The sequence below is a fragment of the Polypterus senegalus genome, chromosome 5 (genome assembly GCF_016835505.1).
Source record: "Polypterus senegalus isolate Bchr_013 chromosome 5, ASM1683550v1, whole genome shotgun sequence".
Classification (NCBI taxonomy): domain Eukaryota; kingdom Metazoa; phylum Chordata; class Cladistia; order Polypteriformes; family Polypteridae; genus Polypterus; species Polypterus senegalus.
This window is the reverse complement of record NC_053158.1, coordinates 145,681,792-145,708,731: the sequence shown is the minus strand read 5'-3', so window position 1 is coordinate 145,708,731 and position 26,940 is coordinate 145,681,792. Positions and strand designations below refer to the sequence as shown.

Here is a 26,940-nt window from a genome sequence, read left to right as displayed (position 1 = left end):
AGCAGACCTCCGTGACCCTGTGTTCTGATTCAGCGGGTTGGAAAATGGATGGATGGATTTATCATTATACACCTATAGGAATGAATTTTAACAGAATTTACCAAAAGGCACATTTGGAATTTCCAAAAGCCCATCAATTTTTTTTTAACATCCGTTACACACAGACAGACTCGACAGGATTAGGCAAATAGAAAATATTATATATAAACCCAGTATAACTTTAAAAAATCATGTTTCTGGCACTTTAAAATGTGGAATATTGATTATGCCAGAATTGCAGCACTGATAAAAAAGACATTTAGAGAAAGGTAAACATAGTCGTTCAGGGAGAGCAAACTCTGCCAGAGAAAAGAATGGAATTAGACTTATTGTGCCTAATAAAGAATATGAATGGGTGATCAGCTTTAAACACTTGTGGGTTAACACAACACGTGGGTTTTTAAAATTACGCCAGTAGCCGCGGCTGCAACAGTGCCTTCTTCATTCACATCCACAAAAGCCTTGTGAATCCCCTCTGACACGTATAAACCCTTCAGTGCTGGATATTCCACTCAGGTCACATTTACTGGTGTGAAAGACATCCGTCATACCCATACTTGACAGATATTTTTTAAGATTGTATGTTTCCTCCATCTTGAATCTTGGCAGGTACAAATTCATTTTGGTGTAATGTAAATTCTCCTTACTGGTCCACTTCATAAGGTTTTCATAAGTAAGTTGTTTTTCAATCTTGGAGAGAAAAAGCAAAAACACATTTGGCCCAAGAACAGCTATAGTACACTTGAAAATTGGAATTTTAAATGCAGGGTTTTAAGGTTGGAGACTTATTTTTCCTGACCCCTTTCTACTCATTAAAAAATACATTATTAACTTGTCCTTATAATTCTTTGAAAAAGTGTTACATCAGTGTCAATATTACTCAAAAGAGCAGGATAATGGCATCATGCATCTCTCCATCGCTAACCACTCAAAAATGGATGTAATAACTATTATGTCATTACATTAGCATTGCACTATAAATTATGCAACTGTATTATTAATGTAAAATGTTAAATTGTGTAAAGAGATAAACCAATCTAAAGCTGTGGTGCCTTCAATTGACAGCTTTTTATGGTCAGCTGTTAGTTTCAAGTCTACAATGGGACTGACCTACAGCATCTGGGAGCTCGACTGCATTTATTTATTAATTTTTCCCTGGAAGACACAGTTCATATTGTATAACCAATTAAATGAGTGATCCAAGTTAAAGACATTATAGAAAATAAAGCTGAAATCAAAACCAACATTGAAGAGTAGGTTAAGAAAAATACAAAAATCTAATTTTGTCTTGTTATATATTTGAATCATTTGATATATACTATAAATCCATGCAACCATTTTATGGATATGGTAAAGGGTCAGCGAACACCAGCCAGTGAGGTAAAAACATAAATTTAATAAAAATGAATGGAAATTGGCTTATAGGGAAAATAGAAAAGATGAATGTACCGTGAACTGGTGGCAAAACTTTTTACTTGACATTTTTGTTTCATCAAGATTAATTTTATATGCATTAATTATATATATATAGTAGTATATATCCCACTGTATATATACTGTATAGTATATACAGTATATATACAGTGGGATGCAAAAGTTTGGGCAACCTTGTTAATAGTCATTATTTTCCTGTATAAATCGTTGGTTGTTACGATAAAAAATGTCAGTTAAATATATCATATAGGAGACACACACAGTGATATTTGAGAAGTGAAATGAAGTTTATTGGATTTACAGAAAGTGTACAATAATTGTTCAAACAAAATCAGGCAGGTGCATAAATTTGGGCACCACAAAAAAGAAATGAAATCAATATTTAGTAGATCCGCCTTTTGCAGAAATTACAGCCTCTAAACGCTTCCTGTAGGTTCCAATGAGAGTCTGGATTGTGGTTGAAGGTATTTTGGACCATTCCTCTTTACAAAACATCTCTAGTTCATTCAGGTTTGATGGCTTCCCAGCATGGACAGCTCTCTTTAACTCACACCACAGATTTTCAATTATATTCAGGTCTGGGGACTGAGATGGCCATTCCAGAACGTTGTACTTGTTCCTCTGCATGAATGCCTTAGTGGATTTTGAGCAGTGTTCTGGGTCGTTGTCTTGTTGAAAGATCCAGCCCTGGCGCAGCTTCAGCTTTGTCACTGATTCCTGGACATTGGTCTCCAGAATCTGCTGATACTGAGTGGAATCCATGCGTCCCTCAACTTTGACAAGATTCCCAGTCCCTGCACTGGCCACACAGCCCCACAGCATGATGGAACCACCACCATATTTTACTGTAGGTAGCAGGTGTTTTTCTTGGAATGCTGTGTTATTTTTCCTCCATGCATAACACCCCTTGTTATGCCCAAATAACTCAATTTTAGTTTCATCAGTCCACAGCACCTTATTCCAAAATGAAGCTGGCTTGTCCAAATGTGCTTGAGCATACCTCAAGTGGCTCTGTTTGTGCTGTGGGCGGAGAAAAGGCTTCCTCTGCATCACTCTCGCATACAGCATCTCCTTGTATAAAGTGCGCCGAATGGTTGAACGATGCACAGTGACTCCATCTGCTGCAAGATGATGTTGTAGGTCTTTGGTGCTGGTCTGTGGGTTGACTCTGACTGTTCTCACCATTCGTCGCTTCTGTCTATCCGAAATCTTTCTTGGTCTGCCACTTCCAGCCTTAACTTGAACTGAGCCTGTGGTCTTCCATTTCCTCAATATGTTCCTAACTGTGGAAACAGACAGCTTAAATCTCTGGGACAGCTTTCTGTATCCTTCCCCTAAACCATGATGGTGAACAATCTTTGTCTTCAGGTCATTTGAGAGATGTTTTGTGATCCCCATGTTGCTACTCTTCAGAGAAAATTAAAGGAGGAGGGAAATTTACAATTGACCCCCTTAAATACTCTTTCTCATTATAGGATTCACCCGTGTATGTAGGTCAGGGGTCACTGAGCTTACCAAGCCAATTTGAGTTCCAATAATTAGTTCTAAAAGTTTTGGAATCAATAAAATGACAACGGTGCCCAAATTTATACACCTGCCTGATTTTGTTTGAACAATTATTGCACACTTTCTGTAAATCCAATAAACTTCATTTCACTTCTCAAATATCACTGTGTGTGTCTCCTATATGATATATTTAACTGACATTTTTATTGTAACAACCAACGATTTATACAGGAAAATAATGACTATTAACAAAGTTGCCCAATCTTTTGCATCCCACTGTATATATATATAAAACAGTGGTACCTCAGTATACGTCCTTAACCCATTCCAGATCCTTTGACTTATACCAAACAGGATGCATACCAAACAAATTGTTCCAATAAGAAATCAAGGGAAAATGATTAATCCGTTCCCATGAAAAAATATCCTATTGTTATTGGCATATTAAACATTGATGGGGTTGTATAAAATACTTTAAACACTGCTTAATACTAAAATACATAAAAAAAAGCAATTAGATGAAATAAATGAAAATTTAACCTCAATTTACTTTTTAATAACGTCTTTGTTTTTCATAATCCGTTGTTCTCGGCATACGGTATGCAGCAGCCATGTCCCACATACATATGCCACCTTCATACTTTTCAACAATCAATTCAAATTTACGCAAAAAAACACAAAATCACGTGAAAATTCACATAGAGTTATAGAGCAGGTTGTTCACTGAATGCTAGCAACTGGCGTACTGATGCTCGTGGGTAGTCGTGGCTTTGTCTCAAGAGAGGTAAACAAGTGTAGCGCGCGGGTTGTTCACTGAATGCTAGCAACTGGTGTACTGATGCTTGTGGGTAGTCGTGGCTTTGTCTCAAGAGAGGTAAACAAGGGTAGCGTGCGGTGTTCTAACATGCGAGTCGTATTCCAAACGAAGGTCGTATACCAAGCAAAATTTTTCGCGTCCAAACAGGACGTATACCAAGTTGGACTTATTCCAAAGCGGACATATACAAAAGGTACTACTGTATATATGTTTCACCGACAAAAGCGTGATAGACATATGAGCCCCGACAAAACCGTGCCGACAAACTCGCTAACTGGTTTTCGACAAATGCAAGCCGACAAAATCGCGACAACAAAATCGCAAGAGAGGCCAAAAGAGTGGGATGCGTACGTGCGCATTATGTACACATTATGTGCTATGTAATAACTATATTCAAAGATGCTAATTGCACTGAGTTTTGTTCCTCTGGAAGATGTTGGGTCTGCTTTCGATGAACTGAGCAAGAGTAGACCCAACAATCTCCAGAATGTTTATGATTACTTGGTAGGACAATTACGTTGGTCGATTGAGACGCAATCGTATACAAAGCGGAATTACCAGCAGTCAGGCAGCCAGCAAGTCTAAATATGCTCAACTATCAAGACGTCTTGCTGCAATTCTTCCTACATATGCAGGGCGTGATCTTAAGGACTATCTGCGTGCTGTGTCTCATAATATTGTCTTCTAAAATAAACATTATTATATATGCTTTAAACTACTAATTCATATTTAATGAAACTTTTGTGATTTTGTCGGTGCGATTTTGACGCTGCATTTTAATGGCCACTATTTTGTCGGTGCTCATATGTCTCTCGCGCAAATGTCGGGTCACTCATTTCTCTAGTAGTGTAGGAAACTGGAGCATATGGCAGGAGGAAACTATATTTCCATCAACAATAAACTTCTGTTTGTCCCAATCCCATGGACAGTCAACCATTGTTATAGCTTCTTAGATCACTGGAATTAATTTAATACATTATAACTTCATAGGCGTGTTTGTTCTTAAATTAATGCTAATGTTATGGTGAATCTTTTGGCATTATTTTCAGAAAGGCATGTTTCTGTTGCATTATCTCCGTAAAAATCTTTCTTTAATTAGGCATTTTGATGAGACTATCCCAGGTACACTTTCTCAGGGTAAAACTGTGGCTTTTATGATGTATGAAATGTGAGAATCCCCTTCTCTTTATATTTCTTTGGAGCAAAATGGAAATGGTGTTAACTCTTTTAAAGATTTTATAGCCACACATTGTCCCAATTCAATAACTGATGACCTCTGACCTTTGAAAGGATATGTTTGGAGGTATGGGGGAAAATAAGCATTGCGGTCTTTCAGAATGCACATACGTACATTTCTGCATTCTTTATTTTGCTGATTCTTAACTTTATTCTATTTTGTTAACATATATAATTTTAAGTTTGCTATTAATAAATTGCCAGCTCTCATACTGGTTATCTACCTGCTATCATTGTAATTAATGCTGAAAAGGTATAGTCCATTTTACTGTGGCCACACACTGGAAATTTGTCTTTGAGGTTCACACCCTTGGTCAGTATTCTTTAATAGTTAGGCTTTGAATTAAATGTAACACACCTTAAATTATGCTGTCTAGCCTCTGAGGTTTTATTCTTAAACACATGCTTGGAATGACAGTTAGCCCTTGAGGTTGCATATGAAATATTATTTATGCAAGTCACACAAAGATAGCTATATAGCCTCTGAGGTTTTATTATAAGCTCATGCTAGTCAAGCAACACTTAATGTCTGAGGATACATATAAAAGGTTATTAGTCATAGCTGTGTTGTTTACTAGGGATATAGATAGAAATTTATATAATGTCATTTGCTCACAGGAGGAAATTTACTTTTACATTTAAACTAAAGTTTTGCAGACAATAGTAAGTCAAGCTAACTCAAATATTACAGTAACTTATAACTAATTTATATCATATAAAATTGGTGTTTTAGACCAAAAGCAATAAATTACAGTCAGATAAATGGTCTGTGCTCCTATTCCGTCACTGATTTGGAGACAAGAGGCTGTAGTGACACTTGTGAGTAAGAACTTAACATTTGTCTAAAATCATGAGCAAATAAAACACCTACAGTAGATTTTAGAATTCTGTGATTGATATGTTTTACTGTATGAATGGAATCCTTAGGGGAATATTATGGATAGGCACATCAGATACCACTTCTCTACATTTTTATGTACAGCTTTTGTAGTGTGAATAAAACAAACTATACCAATTATTTCTAAAACAATTAAAAATATACAGTAGATGCATAAATCACATATATGATGTCCACACCAGCACAAAGACAGAACCTGTGTAATAAAGCATGAAGTAGTCCATAATGCATTCTCACCTCTTCAAGTCCAGTGGATTCATCTTCAATATCTTTGGGCAGCAGGACAAACATGCTCAAATCTCCACCAAGATATGGCAACTCAATAATTTGAGCATTTACATCAGGCAACAAAGCATAGTTGAATTTTGCTCTCTTATACATCAACATCACAGTCTTAGTGTCTTTCTGGGGAAAAATCACAATGAATATTAAACTTGTTAGTAAAGATATATGTAGTGATGAGAAAGTATAGCCATTAAATATTCAGAAGAAATATGATAAATATTTTAAAGACCTTGATGACTGTATCAGTAGTAGTGTAAAAACTTAAAATGTCTTCATTATAAGATCATCCTTTCAAAATAGAGGATTTAAATGTATTCTCCAGGTGATTCAGTTATTTCTCATTATTGCCAATGATAAGTGTCACAATATAATTTCAATTATTACTATGCTCTCTTTCCAGGCTTAAAGAGTAGCTGATGGGATATGAGAATTTAAATTATATTTGGGAACACATGGCTGATGTTAAAGCCACTAGATTTAGAGTATACACTGTATTGTACACCGTTATGTTAACAACAGTCCATGTATATGTAAGCACTTAAAAGACTTGTAACGTTCTCCACAGAGGATGATATAATCCCACAACTACCAAAACACCACATTTCTCACACCAGACAACTATTCCAGTATATTCTACCAATATGCTACTCCAATGGTCTTCTTAACTGGCTCTGAACCTTTAGGACCATATGTTACCTTAACAAAATTAAAACTATTAATAGGTATTAATTTTAGCCTGGCATTGTTGGCAAGAGTTTAGTAATTTTGTCTCAAATTCCAATCCCCACTGTATTATCAGGAAAGTCATTAAATTTAATTTAAAAATGTTGCTGCTTTACCTTGTTGAGTCTGAATTGTACTTCTTTTGTGTTATGAATTCTGAACTTTTTTTGCCAGTCCCCCTTGAAGTAAATTGCACTCACAAGAAAAAGTTTTGTCATTGGGTCTACAGCTCCTTCAGAGAGCATGTTTACAATCTTTCCTGCATGAAATTAACAAGTAATTAATTATTACAAAAGGTGTATTAAACAGAATATTTTAAATAGGACATGTTGAGATGATTAATTTCATTGCTTTTTCAAGAAAATATCTATTTCTCTATCCAAGCAAAAATGAGTTTATTATATTTACAATAAAATAATTTATAAGATTCACAGCTGCTTGCTAGCAGTATTGTCAAACCACCAATTAAGTCTTGTCTTGGTAACAAAGTCTAACTGATTTAAATTCAATTACATTTTCCCTCAATAAAAATGAATGTATTATGTTTCAGTTCTATCAGGGTTAAAGAAAAAGTGGGAAACACCTAACTTCAGATTAATGTGTAGTCTCCATTGTACAGTACAATTGTTTGTCATTGATGCTGAACTCAAAGCTAAACTAGCTTAGAAGGATCTAGAAGCCTACAGTGGCAGAAAGCTAGTACTCTAGACAATACACTATTACACCGGAAGGTACGAGTGCTAAATGCACATATCTCCCAGAATATATCTGAAGTGCAAAGACAGATTTAGGACATAAGCAAAAGCAAGGAAAGTTCTGTTTTTTCCCATTACTCCTTTGATGCAGGACAATACTACATCTCTTTGCTAGTGTAAGCTTGAGAATTTCCTTTCCATTTTCCTTTTCTTGAATGGAGAGAAGCTTACTAATAGATAGTCTTGGAAAAACAATTTTTTGCAAAAGAAAAAAGGAATAAATACTGTGTGCCATCCGTAAAGCGTCTTATAATTAGTTCATTCATACCAACAGGAATTGTTAAGCTTTGTTAACATATATATTGACCAATGAAACTTTTGAGAATTATACTAATATAGATAATAACTTATGATGGAGTTTCCCAAGAAAAGTGCTAGTGTTTTTTGACTGTTATAAGTAATTAAAAATGTTTACTTTAAACATAATTGTTTTATCAGTTTAAAACACAAGCTGAAGTACTGATTAACAGGATGTATTCATTTTGTTTATTTTTAAAAATATGAAAAGTTCAATGTATAGTTGTCAGTACAATAATGTACATTGTTATATTACAATATATATTGAAACCAATTGCTAGATTTTAGAGAGAGAGTTACATATTGTGAGAGAAAATACTATACCTTCTGTCTTTTTCTCCACCCAGGCATTAATGTTTTGCCTTGCTGATTCTGAAGAACTGATGAAGTCCACACCTTCAAGTTCAGCTTGGTACAACTTACTAGTTTCATCAAGGAAGCTCTGCATAAAAGGGTTTGAATTTAAATTTGTTATGTGATATATCCATTTTGGAAATGGTAAAATACTGTATGTTTGATTGGAAATTTAATAGACAAAATCTCAGATGACTTGCTGTAAAAAGTGACATATTTCTCTTACTAAATATTGCTTTACTGATATTTATATTTGTATGAAGCAAAACCCCTGTTTCTTCCTTCTTGGCCACTCTTTCTGAAAATTTGTATAGCTGCTAAATCATTAGTAATAACGAGACTGTGTTAAATATAAAAATGGTCAAAGTAGTATAATTATCAACCAAAATAATGACAATCATGAGTCTTTTCACAAACAATTAAGTCTGTGAAAAAATGTAAGTAATGCTAGCTATATACAGTGCATCCGGAAAGTATTCATAGCGCATCACTTTTTCCATATTTTATTATGTTACAGCCTTATTCCAAAATGGATTAAATTCATTTTTTTTTCCCTCAGAGTTCTACACAAAACACCCCATAATGACACATCCTTTGCAAAATACTTTCTCGATGAACCTTTGGCAGCAATTACAGCCTCAAGTCTTGAATATGATGTCACAAGCGTGGCACACCTATCCTTGGCCAGTTTCACCCATTCCTCTTTGCAGCACCTCTCAAGCTCCATCAGGTTGGATGGGAAGTGTTGGTGCACAGCCATTTTACAATCTCTCCAGAGATGTTCAATCGGATTCAAGTCTGGGCTCTGGCTGGGCCACTCAAGGACATTCACATCGTTGTCCTGAAGCCACTCCTTTGATATCTTGGCTGTGTGCTTAGGGTCGTTGTCCTGCTGAAAGATGAACCGTCGCCCCAGTCTGAGGTCAAGAGCGCTCTGGAGCAGGTGTCTCTGTACATTGCTACAGTCATCTTTCCCTTTATCCTGACTAGTCTCCCAGTTCCTGCCGCTGAGAAACATCCCCACAGCTTCATGCTGCCACCACCATGCTTCACTGTAGGGATGGTATTGGCTTGGTGATGAGCGGTGCCTGGTTTCCTCCAAACGTGACGCCTCGCATTCACACCAAAGAGTTCAATCTTTGTCACATCAGACCAGAGAATTTTGTTTCTCATGGTCTGAGAGTCTTTCAGGTGCCTTTTGGCAAACTCCAGGTGGGCTGCCATGTGCCTTTTACTAAGGAGTGGCTTCCGTCTGGCCACTCTACCATACAGGCCTGATTGGTGGATTGCTGCAGAGATGGTTGTCCTCCTGGAAGGTTCTCCTCTCTCCACAGAGGACCTCTGCAGCTCTGACAGAGTGACCATCGGGTTCTTGGTCACCTCCATGACTAAGGCCCTTCTCACCCGATCGCTCCGTTTAGATGGCTGGCCAGCTCTAAGGAAGACTCCTGGTGGTTTTGAACTTCTTCCACTTACGGATGATGGAGGCCACTGTGCTCATTGGGGCCTTCAAAGCAGCAGAAATTTTTCTGTAACCTTCCCCAGATTTGTGCCTTGAGACAATCCTGTCTCGGAGATCTACAGACAATTCCTTTGACTTCATGCTTGGTTTGTGCTCTGACATGAACTGTCAACTGTGGGACCTTATATAGACAGGTGTGTGCCTTTCCAAATCATGTCCAATCAACTGAATTTACCACAGGTGGACTCCAATTAAGCTGCAGAAACATCTCAAGGATGATCAGGGGAAACAGGATGCACCTGAGCTCAATCTGGAGCTTCATGGCAAAGGCTGTGAAAACTTATGTACATGTGCTTTCTCAATTTTTTTTTATTTTTAATAAATTTGCAAAAATCTCAAGTAAACTTTTTTCACGTTGTCATTATGGGGTGTTGTGTGTTCTGAGGAAAAAAATGAATTTAATCCATTTTGGAATAAGTCTGTGACATAACAAAATATGGAAAGAGTGATGCGCGGTGAACACTTTCCAGATGCACTGTAATACTGGTAGATTTAATGACTGACCAATGCAGGTGAAAACGAAATAGAAATAATTAAAAACGTCAAATGATGTTGTAAACAAATGCACACAAAGTCAAAGGCAACAAAAGATGCTTTGTATGCTGTGAGGAGCAGACTGAGAGAGCTGGCAAGAACAGATTTTGTGTTTTTAAATAAAAGATAAACACTACATTAGACGGAGTGGATTTGAAAATGTCTAGATGGATGAACAATGTAGTGTGTTATATGGCAATTATAGAGTATGAAGAGTCATAAAAAGAAAATCGAAACTACAGAGGGAGCATTGGTGAATGAAAGGCCAAGTGATTGTTGTCTTTACATTAATGGGTTTGGACTTTAATTATTATAGTAAAATATTATATTCTGTTTTCAACTTATATTCTGTTTTCAATTTTTACTTTACATTGACAACTTTACTACTTAACTGTACACCAATGTATTCACTGTCTGGAAGTTATTCTGTTATATTTACTTCCAAAGTTCACTATTCACATTAAACCCCACTATTGTGAATCTGTCTAATTTGAGCCTTGTGTGCTGTACCACACTTATCCTCCTGTGCTTTCAATCTACTGCCATACACTTGGCTCCTCAGTACAAAAACACTTGAAAAATTGATGACGATATTAAAAGGATGCAAAATCAAACTGAAAATGTAAAACATAAAGAAAGGTGTAAGAAAAACATACTGGGAAAAGAGTAACAAAAAGAGGAAATGCAATAAAGAGATGAGATTTACAATAAATAGATATTATATAACTGTAGAAAAGTAAGGCAAGAAGATATAGTACAAAATATACATACTGTAAGAGACTTGAGAGGCAGAACAGTGCCAGATATTGTGTTAAGTTTAAATGTAACAGAGTTAAAAGAAGAATTAAGATACTGTATGCAAGAAAGGGAAAGCTCACAAATTTACAGTATGCAAGCTTTAAATTGTTTTTTTTTAGGGGAAACAATAAAGACCCTTTTTATGATTATACAGAAACATTAAGAAAAGATAAATAAAATAGTTCTTGAATACATATAAAATGTTAAAAAAGGCTAATAAAAATGAAATGCCAGGAATGCAAAACTATCACAGACAATTATAAATAAAACTATGATATCGCCCAAGAATAAAATATGTAAAGACTACTATTTAAATATGGAGATTACAAATTATGTAATATGATAGGCAATAGAATTTGGCAGTATTTCCTAGACATAGTGCAGTGTCACAGGCTTAGGAATACTGCAATCCTGAGTCTGGGGAAGCAGACTATGATTACACTACAGAGCAACCATTTGTACTCTTCCATTACAGCAGAGGGGACTTTAACCTAAAGAAATGCTGCTGAGCCCGCTTCCAACCTTTGAAAAATCTCTAAAAACTTCTCACACAACTTTCATTGAAACTCATCCTCCAAATTGTGTCTTGTAGTTATGGGTTTATAGAGTTATTACTGTCACATGTACAAAGTACAGTGAAATTAGTGAGTCTACATGTTGTCTTCACATTCATTTTTCCACCTGAGCCCAAACAATGTAGGGCACCCAGATATCAGAAAATTGTCCAGGAATTACATCTTTGATGAAAACCCAAGATGTCAGGTAGTTGGATCAATGAGTGACATAGGTGCACTAGTATAGCCATAGAACAAACTTAACTAGTTCCGTTATTTGTTTATTTGTTTATTTTTTAACAATTGCCTCCATTCAGGATACCCAATCGTTTCTGACATTTTGGCTTTTTACTTTTTATTTATTAATTTTTTTAATACAAGTTTGTCAAATACATTTTCTATGTACTGTAAGCAAGTACAGTATGTGGGTGGCGTGGTGGAGAAAATTTACTACTTCTGCATTACAGCTCCAGCAGACTGCCAGCTTCGGTAAGATTATCGATGCTAACACACTTGTTACATAAGTAATTTCAAAGAATGCAACAAAAAAGTATACATAGCACTTGATTTCATATTTAACAAGTAATAAACCATCATAAATCCTGCCAGATCAAAATTGCTAACATCCACATAATTTGCTCTATTTTGACAGTAACTTCACACAAAGTCAAGTTACAACACAGCTTTGCTTTATAATGTGTCTGTGTACTTACTTTTGCAAAGTGAAATGTCTTTTCTCCAAATAAACGATTGGCCATGTGTAGTGCAGATGTTGATTCCTTGTTGTTTATAATGGACATCAGGTTGCTAAATTCAGAGTGTACAGACTCTTTGATTTTGCTCAAATGTAATACCTAAAATACAAACAAAAGATGCAGTGCCAGTTCACAATAAGATGATAAAAAGATGTAGAGGGCTCTTCAGTGAGATGCCATAGTGGAACCATTTCTGGTATCCAACAGAACCATCCACCTGAAAGTTCTATAAAGATAAATAACATGCTTCATAGATAATCATAATTTGATGGTAAAAGATTTGCAATAACCATCATGAGTTCATAGTTTTTAAAAGGCTCTTGCTGTATACAATAATGCAGGCTACGTTCAGGATTTATTGATCTATTAGTATTCTGCTGGTAAGCCAAAGAATAAAAAAATGTATTTGCAAAGAACCCTTCCCTGAATTAAATATTTCTTTGTCAAGCAACAGTTTTACCAGAAACCACACTACCCAGCAAAGTCCCATTAAAGAAGTATTGTATACTTTTTAAGAGTATATGTAAATATTGCATCATATACTAGCATATAGTACTGTACATTAGAAAGAGAAATGGTTAACAAAACAAACAAACACAGTATCAAGTATAACTACAACAGGACATTTTTTAAGGATTCCAAGTTACATTTTATATTTTCTTTTGTGTGCATTTTATTTATTATTTATATTGAGAAAATAATCAAGTATACACTTTTTGGTGTTTTTTTTTTTTGAAAAGGCTGATATTGTTTTCAAGACCGTTTAAAAATGATTTAATTCTGGTAATCTCAGCATTGAATGCTAGGCTGTGCCATGTAACAAAGGACAAGAGGAGGATAAATGCATGTCGTCTCAAAGTTTGTTTTAAAGTATTATTACTGCTGAGAATTCTGAATTTCAAAATACAAATTCTGATTCTCATGACTAAAAATGGGTTTATGTGCTAGCATTGAACATCCTTCATGCATACTCACCTGTTCCATCTGTGCGGCAGTGTTGCCTCCTGCCCCCTAAATGCACCATAGTAAGAGCAGTGGAGATGTTTAATGGTGAGAAGAAGACATTACCACTCTTGTCAATCTCACTTAACTTCTTAAACAGGTCCAGGGAGAACTGCAAATTTGCACAGCACAGAGTCTCCATAACTTGAGGTCACAGCTAATCTGTCAAATAATGCAACACAAAGAAACTTGTCAATTGTCAATTATTTATTTTTTTTTTGTTCTGTACAGTTTGTCAAAAATGCATAACAAAGAAAACAAACTCGGACATGTCTTAAAGTGGAAATCACTAACAAAGGCTGGATAAAAAAGAGTTAATTGATGAATTGTTCATGTTTGGGACTCACTGTGATAAACATTTAACTGACAAGGACATTGACAAATCTCTGTTTGGCTTCATAGAATGGCATCTTCATAGTGAATCTGCTGACACCATGAAATAGCTCTTCATTCCTGTGTACAGATACAGGAAGATATCCTGCAGTATCTTTTAGGAACTGGGTGGATGAACCAAGAATTATATACCCAAATAAAATATGCCATTAGTTAATTATGTACCAATACAGCACGTGAACAAATCATGACCAACTCATAGGAGGCTCTCCCATCGACTGTCCATTTGTTACCGACCTGCTGTGTAAAATATCAACACAATTAATGCTCAATTAATAATATCTAAGTTCTTACACTATCAATTAACATTTCTTATGTGAAAATAGTGTTTCTTTGAAAGAATTTACTTGATATATTATCGTGTACTTATAATATTTCTTTTAATTTTGAACACGTTAAATTTTCTAATAAACATCATTTAGTACTGTATCAGTTGCATTTTCACGGAACAAAGAGATTCAATCAGATTCTTGTTGACCTTTAAAAAAATAAAAAATTACAGAAGTGAGAAGTGGAGTAGTCAGTTTGAGAAAATATAACAGTTATAATATTTACAACTAAAATGAGGTCTACAATTACTGTAAAGAGTACTTATAGAGAATGTTGAAAAATGTATGTCATACATTGAATCAGAGTTTGTAAATGCTGGGTGAATTTAATGTTTCCTAAATCTTAAAAACCATATGTCTTGTGCTAGAAGTGTTGTAAAAGTTATTATGTTATAGAGATCACAGAATAATAGTACTCCATTCTGCATTATTCCAAAAAAGTGCTCCTGGACAATGGGGTTCTTTTGTAGTCATATTATTGATAAATCAATAGGCCAAAACACAAGTCCAGTAGTGTATGGACTAAGGGCATAATCAGAGCATGTGTCAAGAGGAAGCAAATGAAGACATTGCTTGCGATTAGTGTACATGTTTTTCAGGATGTCAATATAGATGTATGCAAAGTATAATGTATAGCTAAATTAGCCCTTGTCTGAAACAAATTGAACAACAGTATATTTTGTCGATTTAAAGCCTGAGGCTCTAACTGTAAGTCTACATAATAAAATTATAATTGTGTTGTCACCAACACTATAAGCTCTTTGTTTGGCTGGCAGGTTAAATATAGAGCTATACTAAAATCACAATGTATTTTTCATTAATCCATCCATACATCCCCTTCCGCTTATCCGAGGTCGGGTCGCAGGGGCAGCAGCTTAAGCAGAGAGGCCCAGACTTCCCTCTCCCCATGCCACTTCTTCCAGCTCTTCCGGGAGAATCCCAAGGCGTTCCAAGGCCAGCCGGGAGACATAGTCCCTCCAGCGTGTCCTGGGTCTTCCCTGGGGCCTCCTCCCGGTTGGACGTGCCCGGAACACCTCACCAGGGAGGCGTCCAGGAGGCATCCTGATCAGATGCCCGAGCCACCTCATCTGACTCCTCTCGATGCGGAGGAGCAGCGGTTCTACTCTGAGCCCCTCCCGGATGACTGAGCTTCTCACCCTATATTTAAGGGAAAGTCCAGACACCCTGCGGAGGAAACTCATTTCAGCCGCTTGTATTCGCGATCTCGTTCTTTCGGTCACTACCCATAGCTCATGACCATAGGTGAGGGTAGGAGCGTAGATCGACTGGTAAATTGAGAGCTTTGCCTTACGGTTCAGCTCCTTTTTCACCACGACAGACCGATGCAGAGCCCGCATCACTGCGGATGCCGCACCGATCCGCCTGTCGATCTCATGCTCCATTCTTCCCTCACTCGTGAACAAGACCCCGAGATACTTGAACTCCTCCACTTGGGGCAGGATCTTTCCCCCAACCCTGAGAGGGCACTCCACCCTTTTCGGCTGAGGACCATGCTCGGATTTGGAGGTGCTGATTCTCATCCCAGCCGCTTCACACTCAGCTGCGAACCGATCCAGAGAGAGCTGAAGATCACGGCCTGATGAAGCAAACAGGACAACATCATCTGCAAAAAGCAGTGACCCAATCCTGAGTCCACCAAACCGGACCCCTTCAACACCCTGGCTGCGCCTAGAAATTCTGTCCATAAAAGTTATGAACAGAATCGGTGACAAAGGGCAGCCCTGGCGGAGTCCAACTCTCACTGGAAACGGGCTCGACTTACTGCAATGCGGACCAAGCTCTGACACGGTTGTACAGAGACCGAACAGCTCTTATCAGGGGTCCGTACCCCATACTCCCGAGCACCCCCACAGGATTCCCGAGGGACACGGTCGAATGCCTTTTCCAAGTCCACAAAACACATGTAGACCGGTCGGGCAAACTCCCATGCACCCTCCAGGACTCTGCTAAGGGTGAAGAGCTGGTCCACTGTTCCGACCAGGACGAAAACCACACTGTTCCTCCTGAATCCGAGGTTCACTATCCGACGGACCCTCCTCTCCAGAACCCCGAATAGACTTTTCCAGGGAGGCTGAGGAGTGTGATCCCTCTATAGTTGGAACACACCCTCCGTCCCCTTTTAAAGAGGGGACCACCACCCCGGTCTGCCAATCCAGAGGCACTGTCCCGATGTCCATGCGATGTTGCAGAGGCGTGTCAACCAAGACAGTCCTACAACATCCAGAGCCTTAAGGAACTCCGGCGTATCTCATCCACCCCGGGGCCCTGCCACCAAGGAGTTTTTTGACCACCTCGGTGACTTCAGTCCCAGAGATGGGAGAGCCCACCTCAGAGTCCCCAGGCTCTGCTTCCTCATTGGAAGGCATGTTAGTGGGATTGAGGAGGTCTTGAAGTACTCCTCCCACCGACCCTAACGTCGAAGTGAGGTCAGCAGCGCACCATCCCCACCATATACGGTGTTGACACTGCACTGCTTCCCTCCTGAGACGCGGACGGTGGACCAGAATCTCCTCGAAGCCGTCCGAAGTCGCTCTCCATGGCCTCTCCAAACTCCTCCCATGCCCGAAGTTTTGCCTCAGCAACAACGAAGCGCGTTCCGCTTGGCCTGCGGTACCTATCAGCTGCCTCCAGAGACCCACAGGACAAAAAGTCCTATAGGACTCCTTCTTCAGCTTGACGGCATCCCTCACGCCGGTGTCCACCAACGGGTTCGGGATTGCCGCCACGACAGGCACCACCACCTTGCGGCCACAGCTCCGTCAGCCGCCTCAACAATAGAGGCACGGAACATGGCCCATTCGACTCAATGTCCCCACCTCCCTCGGGACGTGGTTGAAGTTCTGCCGGAGGTGGGAGTTGAAGCTACTTCTGACAGGGGACTCTGCCAGCCGCTCCCAGCAGACCCTCACAACACGCTTGGGCCTACCAGGTCTGACCGCATCTTCCCCACCATCGAAGCCAACTCACCACCAGGTGGTGATCAGTTGACAGCTCCCCCTCTCTTCACCCGAGTGTCCAAGACATATGGCCGCAAGTCCGACGACACGACCACAAAGTCGATCATCGACCTGAGGCCTAGGGTGTCCTGGTGCCAAGTGCACATATGAACACCCTTATGCTTGAACATGGTGTTCGTTATGGACAATCCATGACGAGCACAGAAGTCCAATAACAAAACACCGCTCAGGTTCAGATCGGGGGGGCCATTCCTCCCAATCACGCCCTTCCAGGTCTCACTGTCATTGCCCACGTGAGCATTGAAGTCTCCCAGCAAAACGAGGGAATCCCCAGAAGGTATGCCCTCTAGCAACCCTCCAGAGACTCCAAAAGGGTGGATACTCCAAACTGCTGTTGGCATACGCACAAACAACAGTCAGGACCCTTCCCCACCCGAAGGGGAGGGAGGCCACCCTCTCGCCCACCGGGTAAACCCCAATGCACAGGCTCCAGTGGGGGCAATAAGTATGCCCACACCTGCTCGGCGCCTCTCACCGGGGGCAACTCCAGAGTGGTAGAGAGTCCAGCCCCTCTCAAGGAGATTGGTTCCAGAGTCCAAGCTGTGCGTCGAGGTGAGTCCGACTATATCTAGCCAGAACCTCTCACCTCGCGCACTAGCTCAGGCTCCTTCCTCTTCAGAGAGGTGACATTCCACGTCCCAAGAGCCAGTTTCTGTAGCCGAGGATCAGACCTTCGGCCACCACCCAACTCACACTGCACCCAACCTCTGATTTTTCATTAATGTAGCACAGATTTGATGGAAAGTGCTCTATTCCTATGCCTGACTTCTTTTTTAAGGACATTCAAATATCTCATTGTATTGCTTCACGTTTCGCAAAAGGAATATTAATAACTCTGAAAGATGCTCATCTCATCTCTATTCACACAAAAATCCAGAATACATCAAATAACCATCTAAGACAAATACTTCCGTGAGCTATCTAAAGTGACTAATAATTATGCACTGTGTTCTATTGTTATTTTCACTATTATTTCCATCCATAACCCTGCCTCTTCCTGTCAAGACTGAATAAAATCTGGCACCACACAAGATAACAGTCAGTTTAGACTCATGTCTGAGAAGACGTTACTAAATAGCATATGCTGATACAAAGACTAGTCATTGTTTTTCCAAATTTTCAACATCTGTAATATATGGAGCTCACCAGCAGGTGTCTCAACACTCTAACTCTGTTGGTTCTTTTTCAAAAAACTGTGAAGTTAAAATGCCTGTGGCTGTGGATACTTGGAAACAAATTTGAAGTTACTACGCAATCAGCTATTTAGTCTGAGATTCTCCCTGTGTCTGGGAAGAGTTTACATGGTCAAAAGTAAAAACTGAATCTTAAAACTAGGTTACAGCCATGATTTAACCAAGATGGGTTTAGTTTTCTCAGCCTTTTCAAAACACCTCTTTCTTTAGTTATATGATGGTCTGCACATACACTGTGAAACATGCGTGAATGGGAGACAACTTCGGGGCTTGTCAATTGGTAATTCCACCTCAAACCAAGAGTTGGTGCTGTCTTGTAATACTTCTTCTCTCCTTCCCTTTGCAGATCCAAAAACCAACATCACATGGTATATGACATTACTTCCAGATGTGGGGCTCTTGGACCTCACCAGACTTCATAACTGGCACCACCACCATCTTTCTCCAGTCTAATTAAAGACTTGTGTATAAAGTTGTTCTACAAGGACACGTAATTCATGTTTGTTATTTTCTGTGCTACAGCTGGCCTGACAGTGTCCTAACCTTTTGTTTGTGTTCTTGTTTCTTTCTGCAACATGCAAGCTACAAAGGTATTATAAAGCAGAGGTGTGACAATGCATGCTCCCTCTTCTAATTTGGGAGCCTCTTGAACCTGACACTGTAGACAGTCATGACTGGGATGAGCTATACAAGTGAGGACACCACAAGAAACAAGGGGAAGGTGCAAAGTGCTTTTATTAAAAACAATCCAAAATCAAAGTATTCAGAAAATGTAGCGCTCCAAACTATCAATAAATAATCATAAAAAAAATGTTCTTGTGGAGGTTAAAATCACAATAAATAAATCCATTAAAAACGAGGTTAAAAACAACTGGCAGGAACAGTGCTTTTTAAAAACAAGCTCCCTTGCTTATCCAGTGCGGGCCTTACAGTAGAGGAGTCGCCCTAACAGCAGACGCAGCTGACCTTCCTCAGGTCTGGTTGCCTGCCGTCCCATGGCTATGGACAGGTTCCCTCGCTGGACCAAGACTTGGGTCCCAAACGGCCAGGGCTCTCACACTGGTGCTCTCCTTATATGGCAAGTTGCTTCTTTTACGCATATCACTCTGCTTCCCCAAGTTTCCCAAACAGAGTGAACACTCCTACAGCCCCCGGGCACCAACCTCTCACTCTACTTTCCAGCTGCCTGTCTTCTCTCCCTCGACCCCGCTCCCTTCAGCTCGCTCACACCAGCTTACCACTACTCCTTCCGCCTTCAGCCTTCTTCTCTCTTTAACTTCAGTTCATTTTCATTTCTCAATCCTTTTTTTTCTTTTTCACACTTGCGTTTCCCCTTTTAAAATGGGGACGTGGCACATCTGTGTCGATCAGTAGCTCCTGGCACCAAATAGGGTCACGGATGATCCTACACCTGTGCACTTAATGTAGAACTGCCCGCTCCCGTATCGCGCCCGGGAACTGCTCTTGCCACACTACCACGCTGCCTCCTACCAAGACGATTATTTATTTCAAAAGATGCCAATCAGCCAAGAGGCAAAAGTATTGACTTGGAACTCTGATACTTTAGGAACTACAGCTCGATCTCACTTGAGTGTGCTTTCTTGTCATGTACAAAAGGATTTAATGGAAATGGTTTATTTACCAATATTTTAGCAAAAAACTAAACATACTGTATGTTAGGAAAATTGTCAGCATATGACTGGATGCCTGACATTTGGATTATGCAAGACAAAATAATAATAATAATAATGATAATTTGGATTTGTTTTATGGATGTTTTGATATTGTCTCCAGTTACACAAAATGGGTACTCATTTAAAGCCCATTATATCAGGAATTTTGTTATGTCATTTCTCCAAGAAAAGATGAGAGTTAAAGTTTTTACTCAGCCATCAATACAAACAATGCGGGGGTGAGTAACAGATTCTTTCAATACTGAATTATGTACTTAAGGACTGAATTTTTTTCAGAAGCCAGAAAGTAATTCTTCATACAAAGGGTCATGCAAATCTAGTACCAAACTAACAAGTCACACAGTTGAAATAGAAATCTTGATTATTATTTCAAAGGATCTGGATGTGATTTTAGGTCAACTTAGCTATTAGCTAATTAAAAAAGCTTGATGTATGGAATGGTTTCCTCTAGTTTGTCAAACCACCTATGAGCCAGCAATACTCCCAACAGATTCAGGCCATACTTTTTTACTGACAAAAAAACTGCAGAGTTTTTGCTTTTGCTACCATTTTTAAATACTGTACATTCATTACAAATAGTAGTTGTATTAATACTGTTATTTGTACACTATATAATGAAATTCTGATCTTGGGATGTTTAAATTAGTTTTGCTGTGTGAAGCATTTACTTTAATGTGCAAAACGGGGTCACAACTGCCTGGGACCAAAGGCAAAATGTAAGCAATCTGGGCTGACAACAACAACCAACATTCATCAATTATGTTCAATTGTAATCAAAGTATAAATTAATCCTAATTTAGCATTCTTGTCAATAAATGACCAACACCCAGTTCTGGCATTGTTGCTTGAGGAAAAGGGCAAAATAGTTCTAAAGATCCATAACTCTCAGCAAATGCTCATTATGTTTTACATCTCTCAAGAACCCTCTTCCCGTGTATTTGTGTGGCTCCGTCTGAACTGACATAAAATTCCTACCTTAAGCCCTATTTGTCCTATCTGATTTTTTAATGTATGTGCCTTTATTTGTGTTTGTTTCAACAGTTCCTACATCCCTTACATTATGATTGTAATAATTTCACAATGTTGTCATGAAAGCTTGATCCAAAATAGATCTGTTTGCTCCCATTTTCCCATATACACTTCTTTGTAATTTTGTATTGTAACTATTTGAGTTTTACAGCTCCTATAGGTACAGTGATTTTAAAAGTTGTGAAGTCTACCTTGTAACATCCCAGGGTATTCTCTCAGTTTTTTAGTTATAGCTGAATTTGATTTTATTGTACTGACTGCAGTTTCACAGATTACTGTTATCTTATTTGTGCTGAAAACTTTGTAATGGTGGCATGAAAACAAGAAGTGACTGAAACAAATGAGCACTTATTTAGAGCACACTTTTGACACTTGCCTGTCTGTACACCATAAGATGCTAAAGTACATTTATAAAGCCGTCACTCGTAGTACAGTTAACTTTCGATTTGTAAAGACAAAATACACATTATTATTTAAAAAAAAATTCTCGTTTCACTAACCACTTTTTAAACATGCAAAACATTCTCAAAACCTCTTTATAAAAAGACCATGAAATTCGATGTGCAAATTAATATAAATTAATAGTGTTGCCCTGTACTAATTCTCTTTAGAAGCTGCAAGCTCTGTAAAGTTCACGTACAATCTGCTTATAGCAAACAAAAAGCAGCTCCCTCCCTTGTCAGTTTCTGTGGTCTTTGTGGGAGGGAGAGAAGGGGCACCGAAACGTGTGACGTTTACGAAACAGGGCGGGGTTAAACTGTTAACTCAGTCCATGTTTAAGCAGGCCCTATTCCGATGATTGGTCCGTAATTGCAGTCGAGTAAAAGTTCATGACGTCGTACACTGCAGCCTCAAGTAGATATTGCTGCAGCAAGATGTATTAACCTCCTAGCAGATGATGTTAACATTGCAGCCATAATGAGTAACATTTTTTAACTCTTTTTAATTGAAATAGAAACGTCTCATTTCTTGAAACGCATAGTAATAAATAAAAAGCTGAGCGCTTCTCTTTGACCGTTTTAAAATCATTTCGTAATGTTGCATGGATATAGTCAGTTTGATTTGTTAAAAATTACTTATATAATAGAAGTTTGTTAAAATGAACCACATGTAAGCATCCGTAAAACATGTATATACTTTTAAAAACGTACCAAATTGCAGAAATGCTTACAGCTGTGCACACTTTACCTCGGTCGATCTGTTCTGTGCGGTGCTCTCTCCTGTTCTCTCTCCCTCGCATTTGATGTCCGGCACAGTTGTGGAGTAACATGGCCACGCCTAGCGACGCATTAGACCATCCCACGGATTAGCGAAACCTATGGATGTTGCAAGAAACATTTCTGAGGTTTTTTTATTTCACATGCATTTATTCTCATGAACGGTTTAATGCGTGATGGATGCAATCGTTTAGTAGCACAAATACACTATAAACCGGAGCTGCGATTGCTGCACATCAATTTAGCAAATAATGTGGGCGAGGTGCAAAGGTCTTGCAACACAAGTCACATTGCTTATTTAGGACGAAACATAAGCGCTTAAGTATCAAAAGTTAAATATAAATTTGATTTCAGTTTATGTTAACAAGACTTTTTTCACTTTTGTATATACAGGTGTCTCTTTGTTCGACATGTAATTGCTTTCCGATTTTTTTGATCAAATAAAAAATTGATCACAAAAGTTGGAAGCCTGTATTTATTTATTGTTTCTTTTCAATTCCAGGTTTCAGAACAGCATATAAAAGGCCTTATTAATCCATGAGAAGCCTGTGAGGCTGCTTAATAACGTGTAAATTTACGTGCAGTGTAACCAGTGCCACCCCTAGCAAAACTGGGGCACTAAGTCGAATGTTCCTCACGCCCAGTGGCGGTTCCAGACCAAATATACCAGGGGGCCAGGGTGGAGCCAGTGTTTTTTCATGGGGGCACAGAACATCACCGTAAGTAATTAATAAAAATTTTACCTCGTCAGTACAGGGGCCATAACAGGGGCCAGGGCAAGTTCTACAGGGGCACTGGCCCCTGTTGGTCCCCGTCTAAAACCGCCTATGCTCACGCCCCACAGTAAATTCACTGCATTAGTATTTCTTATAACATCTTTAATTTGAACAATACATATGTAAATAAAGAAACAAGCACACGTCACAAACTTAACTCTAATTTTTACATCAAATACAAATACCATTTAAAATAAAAAAATCAAAAATTGAAAGTGAATGTTTAGGGGTTTCTTCAGTCTCTTTGTTGCATATCACAGTAGCACAAATCCATATTTTCTGAAGGCAAAATCATATATTAGGTCATTACATGACAGCTTCTGTACGAGTTCTGAGTTTATGCTGATGATCACTATGCTGCTTATACATTCTTGTGCCATGGATACCTCACGTATGTCTTAATGATATTTTGAAAAATGTTACTGGAATTGTTGCTGCAGTCTGGAGGACAACCCATAGATTTGGATTTCAATAATATTTAATGGCAATGATATACCAGTTTATTTGTTTTCTTTATAAATTAAGGCCTAATTAGTAATAATAATAGTAATTATAAATATCCAGGGTATCAATGTGCTGTTACTCTTCGTTTAGTTGATTAAACCAACAGTATTACTTGTGAAATATGGTACAACAACAACAAAAACAGTTTTAACACTGCTACTCATGCTACTATTAGTCGATGTACTACTACTACTAATAATAATAAAGATAATAATACAAAATACAACTATTACTAATATATATTAATGAATTAATTAATGAAAATGAAGCTGAATATTTAGATGTTAAAAATGAGCATGTGAATATATCACCTACACTTGTGAATTCACCCACACTTCATTTTGATCTTCCACTGACAGCAGATAGCAACACGACATTAACTAAATCAGTAATGCTAGCGGGCAATAAAATTAACCTACGGGGAGGTCAATCTAAGTTAATTTCTTTTTTTTTTTTTGTATATGTCAAAGTTACTTGTGTGGAGCTATCCCAAAAATTCTGCTAATAATGAACTAGTAAGCAAGAGAGCCAGTGTGTTGGTGAAATTAACAAATGTGTCCTCAGAGCACACTCAGAGCACTTCTTATGTCAGCCAATATTAGCAACCTTTAACAGCATGTATAGGTCCTGAGATCAATATGTCGATATTAAATAGTTCTCATGCATGTGACAGCAAGCTAATATTACTTCAGATAATGTCTGTTAAACACTCAACATCAAAATTTTTTACACTTAATGATACTTCATTACTCTGGTAAAGCACTAGCTTTATTGTAGCGGCAATTGATATAATATTAGCTAGTGTGAAGGGCACTGCCCAGGAACCTCACCCAGCCAGGATACCCACAACATGGAAGGACATGGTAAGACAACTTGTACACAGCCTTGTCTCCCTCAGGGTACTTGATGGCAGCCCCCTGGTTTGCGGCATCGCTACAGATTTACTAAGGACGCTTGGAGTTTATTGGCTCAGCCCTGTTGGGTTCTGTGGGTGGTGACTGGGAAGTCCTACTTCATGCAGTTCCAGCCTTACCTAGAAGTACTCCCAAGCTAAGCTTTGGGAACACCGGAAGTACATCTGGGGATTATATAAAAGGGCCTGCCTGCCGTAGCTCTGGGAGCCAGAGCCTGTAGGAAGGACAAAGCTTGTGGAGGGAATGAGGAGGAGGCAGGGACAGAAAGAGAGAGAAAGAGAAAACACAGAATGATGCTTGCTGTGTGCTATTTTGCTTAATTGTACTTGTGGCTGTGGCATGGGAAACACTTACAAGGGAGTAGTTTCCCACGATAGAAATTATTTGTGCCTTTACACGTGTGTTCGAGCCTGTGTGTGTCAGGTGTTTGAGTAGCTGGAGCGCCAACTGCTGTCCACACTAGCTTACAAGAAGTTAGAGAAATTTAGATTGCTAAATAGGACTAAAAGTGCATTATGAGCTGCTCATTAATCCTTTGAATTTTTTTTTTATTCTGTACTTCCAACTGGTGTTGACTTGAATTCATCTTTTTGCTTCTTAATGGAAAATTATTACAACTGGTGACTGTTAGATCCTCAAATGACTGTCTCCTTAGAATTCCAAGAGCAAAACTTAAAAGAAGTGGTGAGGCGGCCTTCTGCTGTTATGCACCTAAAATCTGGAATAGCCTGCCAATAGGAATTCTCCAGGCTAATACAGTGGAGCACTTTAAAACACTGCTGAAAACACATTACTTTAACATGGCCTTCTCATAACTTCATTTTAATTTAATCCTGATATTCTGTATGTTCAATTCATTTTAATAACTATTCATGGTGGCTCTAAAATCCGTACTGACCCTTACTTCTCTTCTGTTTCTTTTTCCAGTTGCTCCAACATTGATGGACTACAAACCAGACGTCTGCATGATCGTCATCAATGAGTCCTTCCATGAGAACCCTAAATACAAAGAGGACTGTTTCATTTATGTTATTTAGAATGCCCAGAGGGGAATGGGCGGTCTCGTGGCCTGGAACCCCTGCAGATTTAATTTTTTTCTCCAGCCGTCTGGAGTTTTTTTTTTTTGTTTTTTTCTGTCCTCCCTGGCCATCGGACCTTACTCTTATTCTATGTTATTTAATGTTGACTTATTTTAATATCCTACTATGTCTTTTTTTTATTTTTCATTATGTAAAGCACTTTGAGCTACATCTTTTTTATGAAAATGTGCTATATAAATAAATGTTGTATTGTATTGTATTAATGATAATTAATTAATTATGAATCATGAAATACATTTAACCCCAACAGAGGCAAGTTACTGACCTCCAGGGCTCCACTCTGTTTAGTTGTTTGTTGCTTTACATTATACATCAGTGATGTTTGGTGATACGCCTGGTTAAATTATGGTTAAGATTAGTGTTGTAGGAAGAGTTATCTGACTCAAGTCAAGTAAACCATGCAACAAAAACATGCAATGCACTTGGCTGTCTAGCAGAGCTTCTGAATTATAGAATTCTGCTAACCTCCAATGGGGCCAACGCTTCAGTCCTCTGATCACAGGCCCCACACAGATTGCATGATCTAAGTGTAGGATGGGTTGGTTCTGAGTGTTACACATAACACAGCATAATATTTTCAAATCTGATTAAATACTAGTCAGGGTCACAGAGTGACTGGTGTCTATCCTGGCAGCACAGAACCCTCTTGTTCACACATCCCAACGCTTAATGAGCCAGTTTAGAATACCCACTTATTGTATGTTCTTCACCTTAAGTGATTCCTTCACAGTTTTGTGAGAATGCTCAATGGTTAGGTTGATGACCTTATAGTTAATGGAGAATTTATTCAAACTTTCAAATTTCCTCCTTTGAATTCTCTTTGTAGTAATTTTTGTTGCATATCAAAAAAAATCTTTAAACAACATGAAAACAAAATCTTTAAAACTTATTGAATATGTAAAGTGGTGAGATTTGTAGGTTTTATCCTCCAGAGTTTATATGCATTCAATTGAGTTTAAAACCGGAATTCACCTATGATGTTGTTTCCTAGTTATGACTTTATGTAATGATTTTTCACTCCTTTTACTTATTTACAGGCATAGAAATGTGTTTATGTGTTACATGGGTTACAACCCAAATCTGTGTAGACCAAGGGGGTATTTTTCATACGTGGATTACTCGTTTAGCCGGACGTAATTGTTGACAATTTGGCATGATCCTGGATCTGTCAGTTTTTCGAAACTCTTGCTGGATGTGTTGTCATAGCAGAAGATCCAAATCCTCAAATCTGCTCGGAGCAGGTT

The 26,940-nt window shown here is 38.5% G+C and overlaps 1 long non-coding RNA gene and 1 pseudogene across 1 annotated transcript; one reads left to right on the top strand and one right to left on the bottom strand.

The window, feature by feature from the left end:
* Positions 1 to 22,441, bottom strand: LOC120529560 (annotated as a pseudogene).
* On the top strand, positions 8,365 to 25,645 carry LOC120529562. Its single transcript, XR_005633771.1, has 3 exons — positions 8,365 to 8,444; positions 18,809 to 19,183; positions 25,524 to 25,645. It is a non-coding gene; the product is annotated as an uncharacterized LOC120529562 (long non-coding RNA).
* The last annotated feature ends 1,295 nt before the right edge of the window (positions 25,646 to 26,940 follow it).